Genomic DNA, 6,000 nt, shown 5'->3' on the forward strand with positions numbered 1-6,000 from the left:
AGTTATTCTGCATGGAATTATTGTGACAGGTTGTCCCACAGCAAATTACCCTAGACCAGTGATGGCGAACCTATGGCACGGGTGCCACAGGTGGCATATGGAGCCATATCTGCTAGCACACAAACCATTGCCCTAGCTCAGCTCCAACATGCCTGTGTGTGCCGGCCAGCTGATTTTTGGCTCACACAGAGGCTCTGGGAGGGTGTTTTTGGCTTCCAGAGAGCCTCTGGGGAGATGGGAGAGGCATTTTTACCCTCCCTGAGCTCCAGGGAAGCCTTTGGAGCCTAGGGATGGCGAAATATGAGCCTACTGGGCCCACCAGAAGTTGGAAAACAGGCCGTTTCTGGCCTGCAGAGGGTGGGGGAAAGCTATTTTCACACTCCCCAGGCATTGAATTATGGGTGTGGCCACTCACACAGGTGCGATAGCACGTGCACACACTCTCATACACCATAGACAAATTTGCTCGATATAGAGAAAGCAATCTATGGGGAGCAATCATGAGGATTTTTGCATAAATAGGAAGGCTGTCACAGGACCTCCCACACTGATACAAAAGAAGGCAAACTTTGAAAACATGATGATAGGGCGGTAATTTGGGCTGAGAGCCAGCAGGATTGAGCTGAAGTGGTTGAGAGCTAGACAGATTTTGCAAATGGAAATTTCAGGCACAGCAGCTGATATGTAAACTCTCAGCTTAACTAAATAGGGCTATCAATGCTGTCTCTATAGTCTTTTTTAGCTGGATCAAATGTTTGACAACTGCTAAACTTGATTATGTTGGAATCTTGCTGGTATCTGGCATCAGAGTTTGATAGAAACAAACTTGTTTCAGGTTTCCTTCTTCTCCACTGTTTCTATTCTATTTCTTTCCATGTTTTTGCTGCCCCTTCAAATATTTAAGACTGCTAATGTTATTACTCAGATTGTTGCTAACATAACTGAAAGCAAATAATGGGTTCCAGATTTAGCAATAACAGGCCCATTGAAATCAATAGGTTTAAATTTACTCGTGAGTACTTTAATCCTATTGATTACAGGAGGCTTATGCAAGCGTACTGTTAAATTTGGAACCAACCCAAGTGAAAAAGTGGCAACAAAAGATCATTTGTGTGCCATAGATTTTTAAAAATTAAACAAGTGAAAAAGTGTCACCAGAAAACCACCTTGAAACAGTGACATATTTCTCATTTTAATAATACTTTTATTAAAACTTTTTAAAAAGAGGATATAAACTAATCCAAAGTAAAAAAAAGAAAACAAAACAAAAAGTACAAAAAAAGGTTAAGAAAATGGAAATAATATACAAAAAGTGTCTTGATACAACAGCTATAAATACAATACAATTATGTTTAACATCTCTCTAAAGTTACATTATAAAACCATTCTTTCTATATAGTAATCTCTCCTTTGTTGTTTAATAAAGATATAAAACACAAGTTTATTTTTATTTTATTTCTACACAAAAGGTCCATAAGAGATTTCCAATCACCAATACAAATAGTCCTTAACTTATAACCTCAATTGGGATCAGAATCTCTGATTTATTTTTAATTATTTATTTATTTGTTTGTTTTGTCAAGAACATATCGGTGGTATACAAAGAGATAATAATATTTATATACATGGTACTAGGATGGGGCAGAAGGCACTCTAGTGCAGTTGTTAAGTGAATCATGCCTGATTTCACAATCTTTTTTGCAATAGTTGTTAAGTGAATCCAGCTTCCCACATTAACCTTACTTGTTCAAAGCTGTTTGGCTAGATTACAAATGGCAATCATGTCACTCTGGGATGCTGTAACTATTGTAAATATGCTAGTTGTCAACAGCCTGAATTTTAATCACTTGATCATGTGGTAGCTGCAATGGTTCTAGTTCCAGAATTGGTCATAATTTAATTTTCTCAGTGTTGTAACTTTGAACTGCCATTAAACCAATTGTTGTAATCGAGGATTTATCCATAGACAGTTGTAATCAAAGAACTTAATTTATCCATCTTGACACAACAATGACATATTTCTTAATGGAAATCAGCGAGCTTAACAAACCAGTTCAGAACACACAAGGATATTTATACAAGTTTGTATAAGGAAAGGATCTTTGATGATCCCATAAATGATCAAGATCAGTGCCAATAAAAATGGGAAGCCAGAACATGTTTGGCCAACTGGCTGAACCCAATACCTGTGAGGAGGAAGGTAGTGACCATTCCTTGTTCCAGCTGTGATGTAACTAGACAGAGATAAAATATTTAGTTTGGGACCCAACCACCTAAAACTTTGTCTTGCCTTGCCCTTCTTTGTGTCTTGGCAAAAAGTACAGATCTGAAAACAAGGCGTGTCTTGGATTAAATCAGGCTCATAAACAAAGAGAAGGAAAAAATAGGGCAAGGAAAGGTTGTGGAAGTGGATGGTTCTGGCATTTATCAGCCATTAACAACAACTGTAGGAAAAATTAAAAACCTGTTCAGAAGCATTGGCCAAGGTGAGCTCATGTTTGCTTTTTCTGCCCTCCCGATTGGGCCAAGAGTTTAATCCACTGGGCAAAAATATATTCTATGCCTTCCAGTATTTCACAGACAGAAATAGAAAGGTGTTGCTAACCCTTTATTTCTCCCAAAGAGAATCCTTGATGTACAGGGTGCTTTTGTTTTCCTCCATCTTTTGTTATTTAGACAGTTTGTTCTGGGGATTAAATTAGTTTTAGGTTTAATTTAATTCTAGAATAAGAATTAACAGTTCTCTTGCTGTGTTTGGGAATATTACCAATGGGTGTCTATGGTGGTGGGGGGGAAGGATGTTAATAAAAAGTCAATATGGCAACTGCCATCCTTCAGTCCTTTCCCTTTTTAAAAGTATAAACTTGATGGTATTTTAAGATTTTTGACCTCCCACTAATGGAGGTTCCACTGGGGTACAATGAATGAGGCTGGGAGAAGCGTATAGACATTGGTAACATATGTTGTGTGATTCCAGTTACTTGGATCAACATGTTTGGTTTTCTCTCTCTACTTTTTAAATTTTTTAATTAGTTTTGGAGAGTGATTCAGGGGTAATTTTCCGTCTATACAGCCCTCCCAAAATGATACTTGGTTTGCCCATTTTTGGAAGGGCTTTGTCCATGTTATGGAAAGTCTGCAACAGTCCTTAAACAAATGAAGTGGACTATCTTGGCTTACCCCCTACCTCAGCACTAGGAATTTCTTCAGCAGTCTTCCATTTACTTTTAAAGGCAGGAGAGAGGTTTGTGTTAAAGATAAACTAGCAAAAAATGCCACTATCTTAACAATGAGTTATCAACCATTCAACAAACATAACACAGCTCAATGGCCCATTCAGTCTTGCAAAAATAAACTGCACATATTTCACATTGACAAGAATATTAACTACAGTTAGATGTAAAATGTAGACATACTGTATACTCATTATATACAAAACATTAAAATGCACGGTGGCCAGTTAATGAATGATCGGTTAGCTTTCCTCGGTTACCCACTTTCATCCAACTGAAATACATTATTTTTCTTATAAAACTTAAGATGGTAGGTACTATGGGCAGGCCTCAACTTAGGCCTGATTTCTTAGCAATTGTTCAGAGTTACGATAGACCCTGAAAAGAGGACTTAGAACCTAGTTTCAAAGTTCTGACATCCCCCCTCAGATCAAATTTCAGGCGCTCTCCAATCAGCCTACATTTGTGGTCATTTACATTGTCCCATGATGATAGTAACATGATTTTTGTTATTGTTATCAAAACAAAGCTTTTACTTCGAGTTTCCAGCAAAACCTTCCCAAGAACAATAAAAATGAGTTTGCATAATGGCCATGGTGTTCACTTAACGGTTGCTATGTTTACTTTACAGCTATTGTGTTCACTTGATGACCACCATTAAAAAGGTTGTGAAATCTAGTCATGAGGTGACTCATTTAATGAACATCACAACTTACAATAACATTGTGGAGCTCAATTATGATCATAACTCAATCTCATATATATATTTATATTTATATATTTATGTGTGTGTGTGTGTATATGTGTGTGTGTGTTTCTGTCATGTTTTTCTTTATCAGCTCTTTATAATTTTATATATATATATATATATATCAAGAATAGTCCTAAAAATGCGAGTTCCAGGTACGTGTGTGAATGATGAGGCAGCAGCCATCTCGATCACCGGAACATAGAAACATTAAAGTTTCTATGTTCCGGTGATCGAGATGGCTGCTGCCTCATCATTCACACACACACACACACACACACACACACACACACACACACATATATATATATATATATATATACACATACTGTATAACATATTTTTGCTGATAAGGAAAAGAGACTACTATAGATCTATTTCAGGCTTATTTGCCTTCATCAGATAGTCACACCCTTACTGGGATAAAGGAAATGAGCCTGTAGCCTAAAGGCTAAGGCTTCTGCCTTATAAGGCAGAGGCCAGAGGTTCAAATCCCAGTAAGGGTGTGGTTACCTGATGAAGGCAAATAAGCCCGAAATAGATCTATAATAGTCTCCCTTCCTTTTCACTATCAGCAAAAATATGTTACATTTATAGATTATAGTTGTCGGCTATAAAAAAACTTATCTGTCTTGGAATATGGCCTCTGGTGGGGCTGAGAGGCAAAAAAGGAGCTGTGATGTTCCTTCAATATAACAGGGTGACTCAACAAAAAAAAATTCACACACACAGACATGTATGTAGATAGATAGATAGATAGACAGACAGACAGACAGACAGACAGACAGACAGACAGACAAACAGATTGGTATATAACTTAGTATCAAAACGTACTACTAATGCAAGAGGTCTAAGCTAGTGTTAGGTGATGGAAAAAGTATTAGGTGATTGGTAAATAGTAACAGATGATGGATAGACCTGGGCAAGAGAGTGCAAGTCGTAATTGATTATTTTTTATGCTGTAGCTATAAGAAATTTGAGGGCTCCTTGACATGATATCTCCATATGATGATTCTGTAACTTTTGAGGGCAGTATATTAATATAGGTTGATACATTTATAGAAAAAGTTTAAATTGTTACAGATGTTAATGTAATGTTGAATTATATACCAGAGGTTTGGAATATGATTGTTTATCAGGAAGTGCAGTTATATTGGTCATGGAGAGGGGACTGCAATCTTAAACATTCAGCCATTTAGACCTGTTTCTCAAAGAAGGGAAAACACCGGGAGCCTCAAAACCTGGGAGGGCGGGACCAACTCAATGTTACTCCCACCCAGTCACATGACCCCATTTTGTGGCTCCCGGTGTTTTCTGTGGGAAACATTTCTCTCCCCCCAACTTTCTCTCTGTAAATTAGTGACTTTGTTGATAATCATAAATACTAGAATGACCTATGACCTGCTGGATTTCCCTTTGAGACAAAAGACATGCAGTCTGATGTGATCAGAATGAACATTAAGTTTTAGGCTATTTGAAAATGACCAATTATTGTTATTTTTATTTACTATCTTTATTAGGTTGGCTATTCACTTGTGCCATTGATGGGAAAACATCTGGAGGACAGATGGCAGACTTCATGAAAAAATGAGGACTCATATCTAATATCTAAATACAAAAGTATGCTTATTGTTTCAATTGCCCATAGTTTACCCCTCTGATAACATTTAAAAGTATGTCATCTGCAACTTGATATCTTAATTAACTACACCACTACCCAAGTGAATGGGAATGAAGTGAGTGCTGGCTTATCATATTTAAACATGGGTGTCAAATTTGCCATGTCATATTGTCATCACATGATGTTTTGCGATGTTTTTCCCATTCACAGAGCTGGGGTGAGCGTGGCCTGCATGTGATGCATTTGGTCCACAGGCCATCAGTTTGATACTCCTGTGCTAAAAAATAAATATTCCCCTGTCTGTCTGTCTGTCTGTCTGTCTGTCTGTCTGTCTGTCTGTCTGTCTGTCTAAATAGATAGAGACAGACAGACAAAAAGAGAGACAGACAGAAAGAAAC

The sequence above is a fragment of the Erythrolamprus reginae genome, chromosome Z (genome assembly GCF_031021105.1).
Source record: "Erythrolamprus reginae isolate rEryReg1 chromosome Z, rEryReg1.hap1, whole genome shotgun sequence".
Lineage (NCBI taxonomy): Eukaryota > Metazoa > Chordata > Lepidosauria > Squamata > Dipsadidae > Erythrolamprus > Erythrolamprus reginae.